The sequence below is a fragment of the Pipistrellus kuhlii genome, unplaced genomic scaffold (genome assembly GCF_014108245.1).
Source record: "Pipistrellus kuhlii isolate mPipKuh1 unplaced genomic scaffold, mPipKuh1.p scaffold_m20_p_3, whole genome shotgun sequence".
Taxonomy (NCBI): domain Eukaryota; kingdom Metazoa; phylum Chordata; class Mammalia; order Chiroptera; family Vespertilionidae; genus Pipistrellus; species Pipistrellus kuhlii.
Window position 1 is genome coordinate 57,294,492 of NW_023425529.1, and position 16,385 is coordinate 57,310,876.

The window sequence follows — 16,385 nt, forward strand, 5'->3', positions numbered from 1 at the left end:
TACTTCTTTGTGATTTTCTAAACTTTTACCACCTTGTATTGGGTTCATTCTTAGGCTCAATTTCTTCATGGTAGGGAGATATTAACAACAGAAATTGATGCTACAATCTTTTTCATTCACATCAGGAAAAGATAGCAATTAATTTATCAAAATTTATTATCTTAAGAATGATTAGACTTCCTCTGGATGAATCTTTATGGCCAGATTAATTGCATTCCTGTGGCAAGGACCTCAATCCTCACCTTTGCCTGTTTCTTATCCTCTTTATCTTGCTTTATTGTGATTCCATAGTTCTGATTATTCAAATTATTGTATACCTGAATATAATATAATATAATATAATATTCTGTTATTATTTGTTGCCCATTTCCATTTAACAAAATGTAAGCTTCATAAGAGTAAAGACTTTGTTTTATTCCCTGTGCCAAGAAGTGTGAATGGCACACACAAAAAAATATTGGATGGATGGATAGATGGGTGGATGGATGATTTGAAGTAGTATGAGTAGTGGATGGCTTTTGAGGAAGCAGAGGACAAGCATGGACTGCTCTTGCAGGAAAGTTAACTATAAATGGAAGAACAATGGGGTTGTGGCTAGAGGTTGCAGATAAGTTTGAGATTAAGGTTGCTTTTTGTAAAAAGAGGGATCCAGAGAGAAGGTTTGAACTGCACACTTCTTTCCCTAATGTAATGTAACTGGAGGAAAAAAAATGCCTTCCATCTTTCATTTGAAAAAAGCAAAGCAAATCAGTTTTAACACTTATCTTGGTGGCAATCAGAGTTAGATCAGCAGTATCAAATCTTTTCTAGCTCTGCTTTATCTCAAGATTATCATTTGTGTGGACTGGTGTTACCCAGACTACTTTCTGTGAAACAAAGACACAAAATGTCACTAAGTGATACAGCTAACATATTCTTAGCTCAAACAACTTCTAGAAACTCAGGTTAAATGAAGTTGGATTTGTTTTAATGCAGAACTTCTCCAAGCCTTTGATATTCCAATTTGTAGCATAATTCCCCAGGTAGAAGTTATAATTTTCACCATTTTCCCAACCCTGTTAAATAAGAAAATTCTCTTTTAATTTTTTTAAACTATTAACATCTTGAGGAAACACTAATAACCCAAGGAACAGTGAGAAATACTAGTGAGAGTCACATTTGCTTTTTTTCTTAGGAAGGAGGTGCTCCTTAGTTTGTGTGTAATGCTTACTGCCAGGTCCAAAGGATCTGTATTATTATGGTGACCACATACTCTTGATTTGATAGCATCTTCAATTACTTGGTCCCATCCTCCCCCTAAGCACTTTAGAACTAAAGCGGGCATAACAAATGGACAAACAGATAAAAGAGCAGGGCTGGGCTAACTCCTCAGAATGAGAGGCAGGACGGAACTCCTAATCCTCCATTTTGTAACTAAATCCTAACCTTCACTCAACCAATCAGGGTCAGCCAAAGCAGTGACATCACCACCCCTATAAAAACCCTTGGTCTGTTGAAGCTCTCTCTCTCTTCTGCCATGCCACTGTTGGTGTAAGTGGGACAGAGCCCATGCTAGTATGGAATACAGGCTTTCTGCTATTGAATCGGACTCGGCTCCCTGGTGGTCTTTGGGGATCACGAAATCTGGGCATAACACAGCAAATACAAATTATGAAAGCAGAATAAGCTTGTCTTACATGGTGAGATTTTTTTTTAATGGATCAGTATCGAGAGAAGCATACATGATCAAGAGATGGATTTGTAAACTCCTTCAGTCACCTATTTAACAAATGCCTGTTCAGCCTTTACTACATGCTGGATTTGGTCTTAGGACTGGTGAGAGTAAAGGGTCTGATAATAGACTCATTAAGTGTCAGGCTAACAATCTAGAAAATTATTATGCTATGCCATGGGTTTATTTTCAGAATTAACAAAATAGTGTACTCAAAGTGTTGTATAAGCCATTTTACTCTATGGTGATGTATATGTGTTTCATTACTCAGCTGGACATTGATCTGGTGAAAACTTCATATTAGACCATGCATTTAACCAGGTGGCCACAGAAAACATATTCTGAATATCACACATTGTATCAGAATTTAGAAAATAATGGTTGCTGAGACATAGAACAGCTATGAAATAGCCTTTAAAAATAGAAACTGCTGGAAATAAGTGATAAATTTAATCTCTTCCAGATTGAACCTATAATCTTAAAAAAAATAAAAAACAATTAAGCCTGTTCTGAAATTAATAAAACATTCTTCAGTTACCTCACTTAGAAGCTGCTGGATGGAAAATTACATTACAAGTGACTAAAGGAAACTACCGTGTTTCCCCGAAAATAAGACATCCTTCGAAAATAAGACCTTCTTACAGGTTTCCTTCTGAGTGAAATATAAGGCATCCCCCCAAAAATAAGGCCCCCCTTTAGGCTAAACATGAGAGATTTGGTCCACTAATTCTGAAAGAAATGGAGTCACAAGAAATTTAGCAGGAAATTCAGGAATTGGATTGTTATGATGATGTTCCAGAAGATGATGACATGATTGTCATTGAATAAATGAATAAATTCGTGATACTGTAGGATTCACAGTTTGTCTGGTTTGTGTTGACAACTACCGTACTACTGTACCGTATACAGGTAATAAATTTCCTTTATTTTCATTTAACAACAAATGTGTACTGTATGCTTCTTCATGGAAAAATAAGACATCCCCTAAAAATAAGACCTAGCCCATCTTTGGGAGCAAAAATTAATATAAGACACTGTCTTATTTTCGGGGAAACAGGGTAGTAGCTGTCTGTGTATAAGATCCAACATCTATTAGAAAATTATAGAAAAAGCAAATGTACCTCATGTTCCTCAGTGTTCTCTTCTGCCACAAATTAACCATTTTAATAGCAAGAATTATTTTCCTCAAAACATCTCTTAATTTGAGAATTATTGCTTTTATCCTCAAAGAACTGATTATGCCTCTTCTCATTCAGATAACTTGTTACAGCCTTTGCTATATGTGGCATGTAATGCCTCATTAATTCATTCCGATGAGTTTATGAGCTCCTACTGTATTCTAAGTTTTCATTATATGTTGACAGAATAAAGATGAATAAGGCATAATCTCTACTCTTAGTGAATTCTTGATTTGGAGAGAGAGTTAGACAAGGAAGTCAAAGTTTGCAATATGGTGTGATACATAGTGTAAGAATTGTGCAGGTTTCATGACATCCAGAGAAGTCATCTAAGTAGGCCAGAGATGGGGTAGGAATAAAAGAAGTGCTACCAGTGAATAGATAGGAAGGGTCATAAACTATTTGGACAAGACCTCTTTTCTCAAGCAGATGGTCAGGAATGTCATTTGGAAAGAAGGGGAACTTGAGCTGAGACCTGGATGAAAGGAGCCAGCTGTGCAAAGCACTGGAGGAGGACCTTTCATGAAGAGGAAGTAGCAAGTACAAAGCCCTCAGTGAACTTGAATTTCTCAGAAACAGGAAAGTCAGCTAAGAGATGAGATCAGTGAGAAAAGCCTGGCATTTCATGTAGGACCTTCCAGGCCAGATAGTAAGGTTTTCTCTCAATATAAAGGAAGCCATTAAAAGGTATCAAACAGGAAGGGATGTGCTTTAGCCTGTTTTGTTAAGTTCTTTCCAGAAGCTGTAATGAGGCTGGCTTCAAGGGGAAGAGGTGAGTGGAGACAATGAGAACAGTCAGATGATGGGTATCTTTTACAGAGATACCAGTGATGTGGGCCAGGATTTACTGATGAGAAGTGAATAAGAAGGATTTGAGATATAGAACTGAAGGACACATTGATGAGTTTGGTTGGTGATATGAAGGAAGAGAAGAAATCAAGCAAGGATACCAAAACTTATTAGGTGGTCATTTATTATGTAGTGCTTTATAGTTTTTATTATATGTTGTCATGGCTTTAATCATTTTCTATATATTACCTCATTGAATCATCAAAAGCAATGCTACCAGATAGGTACAAAAGATGTAATCCATCACCCCTATTGTACAGGTAATAGAAAAGAGGATTATAAAGATTAAGCTCACTCAGCTTTTACATTACAGCCTAAATCTGAATTCGGGCTTTGTTGCTCCAGGGTCTGTGTGCTTAACCATGATGTCATTCTGTCTAGAACTACTTCCAAGTTGCTGAAGACTAGAAGATGAACTTATTTTAAAAAAGAAACAAAATTCCTGTTTTTGACATATTATGTTTGAGATGCATTACATGGAAATGTCAAGTACACAGTTGGAAATAGAATTCATGGGCAGGTCAGCCTGGAGACATTAATAGGGTCATTAGCTCATGTACAGTATGGAAAGACATGAGATTGAGCCGAAACCGGTTTGGCTCAGTGGATAGAGCGTCGGCCTGCAGACTGAAAGGTCCCGGGTTCGATTCTGGTCAAGAGCATGTACCTTGGTTCGGGCCCTTCCCCAGTACGGGGTGGGCAGGAGGCGGCTGGTAGATATTTCTCTCTCATCGATGTTTCTAACTATCCCTCTTCCTTCCTCTCTGTAAAAAATCAATAAAATATATTTTAAAAAAAGAAAGAAAGACATGAGATTGAATTATATATATATCTAAATAACAATCTCTAAAGATTAGAAGAGGCCCAAACCAAGCCCTGGAGTCATTCAGTTTGTGGTTTTCAGATAGAATCTCATTACAAAACTTAAAAGCAGCATCCAAGTGCAGTAAAAAGAACCCCAGAGTAATGTGGGTTCCCAGACGCTGAATAATTAGTGCTTAATTCTCAGTCGGGCTCTGTCCACATGGTGGTGACATGGCTACAGTACTTCAGCCTAAATCCTTTCAAGCTTAAAGTCTACAGAAAAGAGAAAGACTCTCTTCTCAGAGAGAAAGTCCTGGAATTAACTCTGATGGACCTTCTTGGGCCATGGGCCCATTCCTGAATTCTTCCCCAGTCATGGTGATTAAGGAGCTCTGGGATAATACATGGATGAAAAGCTAGGACTCATCATCCACTATAGGTTATATATTGCATGAAATTGTTGCCAGAATTTTGAAAATTTCCATGGCTAAAAATTGTTAGAGGGACTTGATTTCTATAAATAAAAGGCTTTCTTCCCAGTTCATAGAGTCTCTGACTATCATCTTACTTGCGATGGCGACTGACACTTCATCTCCAAGCCCCAAGCACACCCTCACAGTCTAAGGCACTCTAAGCCTGATGAAAACTAGGCAGGAACTCAGTCATAAATGAAATGGATAAATGGAAAATAGAAAATCACCAGAGAATCGTTTTGAATCAACAACTTTGAAACAGTGTTGTTTAAAGGGAATGTAACCACACGGATGGGAAGCCATTTCACCCATCCCTTATAAGAGCTTCTGTCCTGTCATTGGTGAGTTAGGAACCAGCCATGGGTTTTCAACATTCTTGGCAACAGGAGTCCTTTGACTCCTTCCCTTATCTCTGACCACACCACCACTCACTCATGCCTTTAGTCAACAACAGTTTACTGAGCACCTATTCGGATAAGTTACTATTCAGATACTAGAGACACAGCAGTAAACAATTCATACAAAAATCCCCCTCATCATGAAACTTAACTTCTAGTAGAGGGAGGTAGATGACATTAAATAAAAAGTAATATGTAAGTAATTTATATAATATGTTAGAAGTGATACATGCTATAGGAGATGAGGAAAAGAGAGGTGGAGTGTCATGGTGTGCGATTTTAAAGGGAATGGCCACCTCTCACGTTTTGTGCCAACTACCTTTATTTATGAACATCTTTTTCTCCTAATTATTTAAAGACATAACAAGTGATGCATGAATACAATAAATGAAGGAAAAGAGAGAGGGAGGGGCAGAGGACACCAATGTACTATCCCCGGTGCTCACAGGCTGCTAGGAATGCATGGATCAGAGTTTATTCTTGGGAAAGTAGATCAAGAATGATTCATCCCAAATTTACTAAGATTAGGAACTGTCTTGTTTTGGGGGGCTGGGAGCAGAAGGAATTGGGGAAACCTTTGGACAGGAGTTGAATAGGCAAGTGGGGGGGCACTTTACCCTGGAGGATTCTCAGTCCCCATCTTTACCTCCAGAGCAGATGCAAACACCTACATTATGGCTGGGCGTCTCCCTTTCCCTCAAATGCCTAGAGCAGCAGAGGGTCAGGGTAGAGCAACCCTCAGTCTCAGCTGAGGGACACAGGGAGAAGTCATCTGCCTAGTGATCTTTTGCTGGGCAGTGTGGGCTTTGTAGAGGAGAAAGGAAACACAATGCTTTACCCAAAGCATGCTTCTCACCATAAAATTATTTAAAATCTTAGTATCAATAAAATTGTACTATTTGTTGTTAGGTTTTGATAAGATTTCAAACTTATTAAATAAATGGCTCATAAGACATTTGGAGGTATATATGTTGGGAAAAGGAAATGTAAGTGGAGTGCACGTGTGAAGAGATGATTGACTTGTCAAAATGATGCCATTTTTAATCATCAGTCTTGCAGAAATGGAAAAATATTGATAATATCTAGTGCTAGCAAGAATGTGGGGAAAATTAGCAATGTAAGAGTTACTGTGAACCATTGATGAAGTGGCAGTGTTTAGCACCCCTTGACCCTGCAATCCTTCTTCTAGAATTTATTCTTATAAAAATAAAAACACAGAACAAGATATACATACAAGGATGCTTATTACAGCCTGTTTTTTTTTATTTTTTTAGTTTCTTTTTTTTAACATTTTTTTCTTTATTGATTAAGGTATTACATATGTGTTCTTATCCCACCATTGCCCCCCCAAGTCATGCCCTCAACCCCCTGGTGTCTGTGTCCATTGGTTAGGCTTATATGCATTACAGCATGTTTTATTTGACTAAAAAAAAAAAAAAAAAAAAAAAAAAAAACCAAAAAAAAAAAACCTGGAATAATTGAATAATTATGCTGTACTCATTCTATAGAATATTTTGCAGCTATTTAAATAAAATATACATATCTTTTTTTCCATATATGCATATGGAAAGATTTCTCTGATTTGTTAAGTGGAAAGAACTGGTTGAAGTGTAAAACAAATGATGTCATATCATTTTTATTTCTAAAAAAGGAATATATATATATATATACTAGTATATATAGAAATTTGTTGAAAAAAGAAAAATATGGGAAGAGGCTTAGCAAACCACCATTATAGGCTCACTTGAGAAGGTGGAGGTAGAGAGGCAGAGAGATATGTTTTCTTTTATATATATGTGTGTGTATATATATATATATATATATATATCTTAATATTATTTCAATTTTATATATATATATACATATATATATATATATATATATATATATATATATATATAATTTTTAAAAAGCCAAATAAAACATAAAAGAAAAAAAACAGGTAATTACCATAAAAAATAACAAAACAAAAATGGCCCCAAGAATCTAACAGGGACTCGTTAAGAACAGTTGGGAATGCATTTGGAAGAGAATAAGCTCCAGTTAGTGAAAATACCCAAAGCCCTGCCATTTGAGAATAGATGGGAAAAGTTGAAGCTATTTAGCCTGGAGAAGAGAGTAGGTAGGAGGAGATGAGAAAGCTGCAATGTAAACAAGAGGAAATGATGGTGTTTACAAATATTTAATATGTGACTGTGTCACCTAATATCCACAGGAGCCCTCGATATTTAGCTGAATGTATGGTTACCCCAAATAAATATTGCATTTTCCACCATCCTTACTGCTGGATGTGACTCGTTAAGTTCTGGTCTATGAACACACAGGGTATATATACCTTACAACTTGAAGCTTTAAAAAAAAAATGTATATATATATATATATATATATATATATATATATATAGAGAGAGAGAGAGAGAGAGAGAGAGAGAGAGAGAGAGAGAGAGAGAGACCCAGTGCACAAAATTCATGCATGAGGGTGGATGTGTCCCTCAGCCCAACCTGCACCCCTCTCCAATCTGGGACCCCTTGGGTGATGTCTGAATGCTGGTTTAGGCACTGATCCCTAAACCAGCAGTCAGACATCCCTCTCACAATCCAGGACTGCTGGCTCCTAACTGCTCATCTGCCTTCCTGCAGTTAGATTGCCCCCTAACCACTCCCCTGCCTGACTGATTGATACCTAACTGTTTCCCTGCTAGCCTGATCACCCCAAACTGCCCTCCCTTGCCAGCCTGATCACCCCCAATTGTCCTCCCCTACTGGCCTGGTTGCCCCCAACTGCCCTCCTTTGTCAGCCTGATCTACCATAACTGCCTTCCCCTGCCAGCCATCTTGTGGTGGCCATCTTGTGATGTGTGAGGGCAGCCATCTTGTGGAGGCCATCTTGTGATGACATTGCATATGATACCACCTAGGCTTTTATTTATTTTTTTTTCTTAAAAAAATACATATTTTTATTGATTTCAGAGAGGAAGGGACAGGGAGAGAAAGCTAGAAGCATCAATGATGAGAGAGAATCACTGATTGGCTGCTTCCTCCAGCCCCACAGTAGGGATTGAGCCAAAACCCAGGAATCAGACTGTGATATCCTGGTTCATAGGACAACGCTCAATCACTGGCCATGCTGGCTGGGTGGCAAACCATTTTTGAGATGGTATTCCAACAGGTAATAGGAATAGTTAAGGAATTCCAGAACAGAGAAAACTGGATGGGGAGTTTAATATATATATATATATATATATATATATATATATATATATACTGTATGTATATATATATATATATATATATATATATATATATGTATCCTGTTTCCCCGAAAATAAGACGGTGTCTTTTTCTTTTTTTTTTTCTTCTTTTTTTTTTTTGCCACCTTGTGGTTTATTTTTACATTTATTTATTTATTTATTTATTTATTTATTTATTTATTTTTAAATAAATTTTTATTGTTCATATTATTACAAATGTTCCTTCCCTCCCCTCCCCCCACCATTGCTCTCCTCCACCAGGTTCCCACCCCACCCTCTGCCCTTTCCCCACTCCCCATTGTCCTCATCCATAGGTACACAGTTTATGTTCAGTCTCTTCTCACATCCCCCTCTCCCCTTTTCCACAAGAATTGTCAGTTCACTCCCCTTCCATACCTCTGATTCTATTATATTCAACAGTTAATATTGTTCATCAATTTTTTTTTTTTAATTTCCTTGGTTTTTAGATTCACTTGTTGATAGTTACGTATTTGTTGTTCATAATTTTTATCTTTGTTTACTTTCTCTTCTGAAAGAACCCCCTTCAGCAATTCATATAATTCTGGTTTGGTGTTGATGAACTCCTTTAGCTTTTTTTTATTAGTGAAGCTCTTTATCTGACCTTCGATTCTGAGTGATAGCTTTGCTGGATAGATTATCTTTGGCTGTAGGTTCTTACTATTCATCACCTTGAATATTTCTTGCCATTCCCGTCTGGCCTGCATGGTTTCTGTTGAGAAATCAGCTGACAATCGTATAGGTGCTCCTTTATAGGTAACTACCTGCTTTGCTCTTGCTGCTTTTAATATTCTCTCTTTGTCTTTTGCTCTTGGAATTTTAATTATGATTTGTCTTGGTGTGGTCCTCTTGGATTCCTTTTGTTTGGAGTTCTGTGCGCTTCCTGGACTTGTAAGTCTAATTCTTTCACCAGGTGGGGGAAGTTTTCTGTCACTATTTCTTTCAGTATGTTTTTGATATCTTGCTCTCTCTCATCTTCTGGGACCCCCGTAATTCTGATATTGGTTCGCTTGAAATTGTCCCAGAGGTTTCTTACATTATTTTCAATTTTCTGGATTCTCTTGCCTTCTAGCTTCTGTGGAGGAGTGTCTTCTGGCTCTTTATGTTCCAAATCTTTTACTTGATTCTTGCGATCTTCAATTCTGTTTTTAGGACTCTGTATAATATTTTTTATTTCAGACAATGTATTCTTTATTTCTTGTTGATCCCTTATCATTTCTTGTTGATTCCTTATTAATTCTAGTTGATCTCTTTTCATATCCTCATAGGTCTTATCGATCTTTTCTAGGAAATTCTTGAAAAACCTTATAAGCTTAGATTTGAACTCTATATCCAGTCGCTTTTTGACCTCTATTTCTTTCATTTGTGATCTATTTCGTTGTCGCATTTCGCAGCTACAGATGGGGCGGAGTTTCAGGGTGGAGCCTTGGCTTCCGTCAGCCCCACCCTATACTGTTCCTGGGTCTCAGGGTCCTTCAGTACTCACTGCAAGCGCCTCTGAGAGAAAGGTGCCCTCGATTTTCGCCTGCTACCAAACAGTCTAGGCTTTCCCCCAATGAGCCCGGTATTGGGGTTCAGTTCAGTTGGAAGTGGGATTGGAGGTGGTGTTCAGAGCAGTCTGGAGCCCCAGTCTCCTTCCCGCCAGGGCAATTCCTCTGCACAGCCAACCATCCCTTCTCTGTGTGCAATGTGCGCGCCGCCGGGACCTCCTTTCGCCGCTTCCCCGGGGTTCCGCCTTACAGCCCAGCTCCCTCTGTTTGAGCTTGGGTCCCCGGGGTCTGGCCTAGAACTGGGGTTCAGAGCAGTCGGAACTGGGGCCCAGCACAGTCAGAGCTTTTATCTCCTTCCTGCTAGGGAACGCCAGCCAGGCACTCAGTCTCCCTCCTCTCGGGCTCCGTCCTCTCCACGCGTGCCGCGTGTCTCCGTACCTTGGACTTTTACAGCTCCTCCGCGCTTCCTTCTGGTTTTCTCCTTGATTCTCATTGTAGAATTTCCAGTCAGTCGACTTTCCTGTAGTTCTGGGTAATGTCCATTTTATATTTTAGTTGTATTTTATTGAAATTGTTGTGTGCGGCTGCCGCTAGGTGTTTACCTGGGCAGCCATCTTGGATCAGACCAAGACAGTGTCTTCTAGGCTTTTATTATATAGGATGTTTTATTTATTTATTCTAAAGAGAGAGAGGAAGGAATATGAAGAAATAGAGAGAGAAACATACAGTAGATGAGAGAGAATCATCTATCAGCTGCCTCCTTCACTCCCTATTAGAGACCAAGCCTGCAACCCAGGCACCTGCCCTGACCAGTAATTGAACCTGTGAACTCTCAGTGCATGAGACATTGCTCAACCAACTGTGTCACACCAGAAAGAGCACCTTGAAGCTTTATAAGGAATGAACCAAGCCTCCTCTTCCTCAACATACCTCCTGACTAGCCTGTGGAAGATAGGTCAAAATTACTCTACACTCCATGTTTTGAAACTAGGAAAAATATATGATAAGTTTCAAGAGGATTTCAGACCAATAAAAAAGGTTATTTAAAGTTAGAGAGGACTTTTCTATGAGATGTTTAGTCTTTCTTAATTGTAAGTGATCAAATATATACCAGATGGGAGCACTATATTAAAATGATTCTGGTATAAGATGTAAAGTTGGACAGTGTGACCTCATTACCAATATTCCTTTCAAATTATGAGAGTCTACTAGTATGCTCCTATGAAATCCAAATGTCAAAGTATTTATGTGTCTTGCCAAAAGGAAGTGCTAAAATATCATTACAATAATTTTTTCTGAGTGCTCATCTATACTAATAAAAAGATAATATGCTAATTAGACCAGGAGACCTTCCAGACATTCTTCCTGACAAAGCTATGGTGGCAGGGCCAAAACAGAGGCAGTTAGGGGTGATCAGGCCAGGAAGGGAAGGTATTTTGGGGTGATCAGGCCAGCGGGGGGCCAAGTTGGGGGTAAGCAGGCTGGCAAGGAGGGGGGGCAGTTGAGGATTAAGCAGGCTGGCAGGAGGGCAGTTGGGGGTGGTCAGGCCAGTGGGGGTTGGGGGGCAATTGGAGGCAAGCAGGCTGGCGGGAGGGCAGTTGGGGTCAAATGGGCTGGTGGAAGGGGGGCAGTTGGGGCAAGCAGGCCATCAGACAGAGTGGTTAGGGGTGATTAGACAGGCAGGCAGGTGAGCAGTTAGGAGGCAATGGTACTGGATTGCAAGAGGGATGTCCAACTGTCAGTTTAGTCCCAATCCCTGTGATTGGGCCTAAACTGGCAATCGGACGTCCCCCAAAGGGTCCCAGGTTGGAAAGCGTACATGCCAGGCTGAGGGACATTCCTCCCAGTGCATGAATTTCATGCACTGGGCCACTAGTTTACTATAAATCAGTAGAATTGTAAAACCCCAGGGTCATGCTAGACTGTGTCCTCAGCACCAATCCCCAAACCCCCTTCAACCAGTTGATCACCAAGTTTTATCATTTTTACCTCCTAAACATTTCCCAAGTCCTTTTTTCTTTTTTCAGTCTCACTGTCATCATTTTCTTCCATTGTTTCATTTCAAAAATGTTTCCTGAATTCCTGAAATGTGACAAGCACCATGCTACACACCGAGGGATCAACCCTGAATAGCACTCAGTCTTATTCAGGAGAGCAAGCAGAAAATTACAAAGCAACATGATAAATTCTGTTCTAAAAGCATAATCTGCAAGGGGCATCAAACCAGCCTGGGAGTGAGGACTGGGAGGAGGGTATCAAGGAAGACTTTCTGGAAAAGGTGACACCTAAGTTGAGTCTTAAAGGCTAAATTACCTCAAACTTGGCCTCCTCAGAGCAGTGTGTCTGGACCTCCCTCCCCACTGCACTTCCTATATATCCCCATTATTGCCTGGATTTCATAATGTGATTATCTCCCTATCTACTTTCCCAAGTCCTAAACTGCTATAGAGAAACTATGAGTTTTATCTTTATTACACCAGCCATGACCAGCAGATTGTAAGTATTCAGTATCTGTTTATAGAATTGTGGTGTGTGTTTTTTTGCTTCAGATTTTCAGAGTTTTATGGTAAAATATAAAACAGAAACCCCACAAAACAAATGCACAGCTTAATAATATAAGGTGAATAGACTAGTAACCATTGTTCAGGTCAAGAAACCATGGACACCTACCCTGGAAGCCTCCAGGAGCTCCTTTCTATTCACAAGCCTATCCTTTTCCCCAAAAGTAACCACTATTTTGACTTTTATAAAAATCACTAGAGGAACATTGTATTTTGGTTTGAGACTACGAGGTAAAAAGCAATCAATAGAATTGATTGGTTTTCATTTTAGTTGATAACTCACAGTCTTATAAGAATAAACCGTATGCGAATTATATGATTCACAGCGCAGTTCTGCATCTGTGTTCTGCTACTCCTGTTCAGCATGACTGAGCTTTCACTTTTTGTTCCTACTAATACATGTACATCTGGCCACTCCAGCAGCCTTGCTAACAGAAAAGACAGTGACTCCTGTAGTGTCCCTCCCTGGGGAGCTGAATTGACCACACTACCTGGGAAGAGACTGATGAAGGGAGGCGGAGGGCTGTTCTGCCATCCCGCCAGCCTCTGTCGAGAGCCACCGTCATCACACCATGGAATGACTGACTGGGTGAGCATGCTTCTGTACCTCCATCTCTGGAAACAATGACAGGGGCTCTGAAACCAGTTTGAAACCTAGACATCGTGGCTTGCCTTTTTCTAAACTGGTGTCTGTGGGTAGGTTAAAGTTATCAAGTTTTAATTTCCAACTATTTCTCTGTTGGACCAGAATGAGACAGTGGAAATTCATTACAATGCAGCGTTTCCCAATGTAAGAGATACATTCCACCTGGGGTTTGTAAGATGATTCTACACGGAACACAAATGAACGTGCTTCAGTTAACAATGAATTTGTTTAAGTTTAGTAACATATTTTAAGTAGTTATTTACAGTTACCTTTTACTTGGGACAAGTTTTAAAAAAATGTGTTGATTTGAATTCTTGTTATGCAAATAATGATATAGGTGCTTCGTAAAGGACTCAAAGTGGGAAGCACTATTATTTTACATTCCTCAAGGTGAAATTATAGCAACAGAGAATGCCAAAAGCTGGAGGAAACTTGGAGGCTATCCAATTCAATTTACTATTTTATTTACTTATTCATGCAACAAATATTTATTGGACACTTACTAATTATAAGGGTCATGGCAGAACTGCAGTGAATCAGAGAGGGACGATCTAGTGAGAGAAACAGACATTAAAATATATACCCAGTAAAGTAATGATAATTATGATAGGTTCTGTAAAGAAATAAAACATGTATGAAGCTATTAATAGCAGGATGTTTCAATGAAATCTTAACGGACTAGGAAAATTTAGCCAGACAAAGCAGGGCATGGGGATGGAGTTAGAGGCAGGTGGTGGGAAAAGAGGAGAGTGTGTGAGATCCTGAAAGGGCCGAGCAGCTGGAATACAGAAGATCATCTTTCTACAGTGTGCAGGCATCTGTGTAGATCACCTGTGGTAGTTAATTCAATCAGGGCCAACCCAGAGGTAAAGTAACTTGACATTGGCCACACATTCTAAGAGCAGCAGGGCCAAGTCCTCCATTCATTCTTTTTTCAATATTTTTATTGACTTCAAAGAGGAAGGAGAAGGGAGGGAGAGATAGAAACATCAATGATGAGAGAGAATCATTGATTGACTGCTTCCTGCATTCCCTACACTGGGGAATCGGGCCTGCAACTTGGGCATGCGCCCTGACCGGGAATCGAATCATGAACTCCTGGTTCGCAGGTAGACACTCAACCACTGAGCCATGCCAGCTGGGCTCAATCCATTATTTTATGGGTTCATACACTCACCACATACTTACATAATGCCCTATGTACGGGTCCTGTTCTGTGTGTGCTGAGGACCCTACTGGAAACAAAACAGACAGAAGTCCTGCCACACAGAGCCTATATTCTGTGTGGTGGAGAAAGTCAATAAATAAGTCAATGCAAGCATGCCAGTGGGAGAGAAGTGGTTTAGAGAAAAGTGGTGAGGGATGATGAGTTGAGAGGGGAATCCATATTTTATATGAGTTACCCTCTGATGATGTAGGCAAAGACCTCAAGGAAGTTGGGACAAGCCAGGTCCCGGGACTTCACTGAGGGCTCTTGCTACCACTCCAGGCTACTCATTGGGACTCAGACCACTAACACTCTACCCTGTAGTAAGAGCAGATTCAGCTCAAACATGCTGAAACTATGCTTTTTTTCCTTGATATTTGAAAAAGTTTACTTGTGAATAGGCACCAGCACATGGATATTGGCTTTTACTTGGTGATGATTTTTAAATTTCTATTATGCTTCTGATTGAGTTTAGCAGCCTATTGATTATTCTGGGCAAACCTAAAAATATAAGAAACAATTAAACAAACAAAAACATCGAATTCAATCATCCAAATATATTGGAAAACACAGATGAAATTTTATCTTTTAAAGACCTGAAATTTGCTGGCCAGCAAATAAATATTTCTCAGTCCCTCTAATAACTAGAGTCCCTATGTAAGAGGAGACATAAAAAGTTTGTAACAAGACTGGAGACACCAGGTTCTGTGGAAGTGCAGCGCAACCTCAGCTGTGTGGGGTGCCTGTTCCCAGAAACACCATGTACCCTAACAGTGGGACAGTGAGAGGCTGTGGGTGCACTTCTCAGACCCATGGCAAATCCAGTAGATTCCTGATTCCTTCTTCTGAACATTTGTGAGGAAGGAATGCTGCCCCATTACTGATGGCCTGGGAGCCTACCCTCATCCTCAGCATGAGATGAAGAGTCCTCACCAACTCCCTCTGCTCACCACACCTTTTCTTCCCTGTGGTTTTGCCTAATAACGAGGCCCCAGATAGAGATAAGACCACAGGGTGTTGATGGAGAAGGCAGGAAGGAAGAAGGGGGGAGACAAAGGTAATTTTGGAATCTGAAACCAACTAAGAGAGGGTAGGCCCTGGTGAATAAAATAATGACTGTAAGATTGAAAAGAAGAACCGGATAGTGTGAAAGCAATGAAGAGAAGAGGTGCCAGGGACAAAATCCACAAAAGCTTGTGGAAACTCAGACTATTTATGTCACAAAATCGCAATGTTGTCTGTGTGCAGCAGGGGCACAATGAGAGCTTTGTGGGTGTGACCTGGCTGTCACACAGAGTGCTTCTGAAACTGCAAACTTAGCATGCCGATAGCTATGAAGCTGAGTCCGTTTAATGCAAAACAATGGTCAGTCCATATTACTCATTTAACTGAAGGTCTAGCTAAGCAAATATGGTATTTAGATAGTATGAGAAGTTTGCTGTCGTGGTATCTAAGCTGTATTTAGACTTTTCTTTGGCCTCTATCAACTTTTTGAGTTGTAAGGAGCATTATCAAACTCTGGCATCCTTCGTGGTCTTTGTAGAATAGGTTTAGTACTAGTCAAAGGCAACTAGTAAACTATTCCAAGCATGTCGCTGACTTGGGTGGTTTTCTTTTTATCTGATCTGGTTGTTATCTATTGTACTCAATGAAATTCTAGCATGCTGTCATTAAAAGGGCAGTTAGGAGACAGAAACAGTTTTATTTAATTAAACTCAAAATCTGTTAGGAGCTAAATTCACACTGGGTATAATTAGAAACCATCAAACTCTTAAGTGGACAATATCACATCTATAGCAT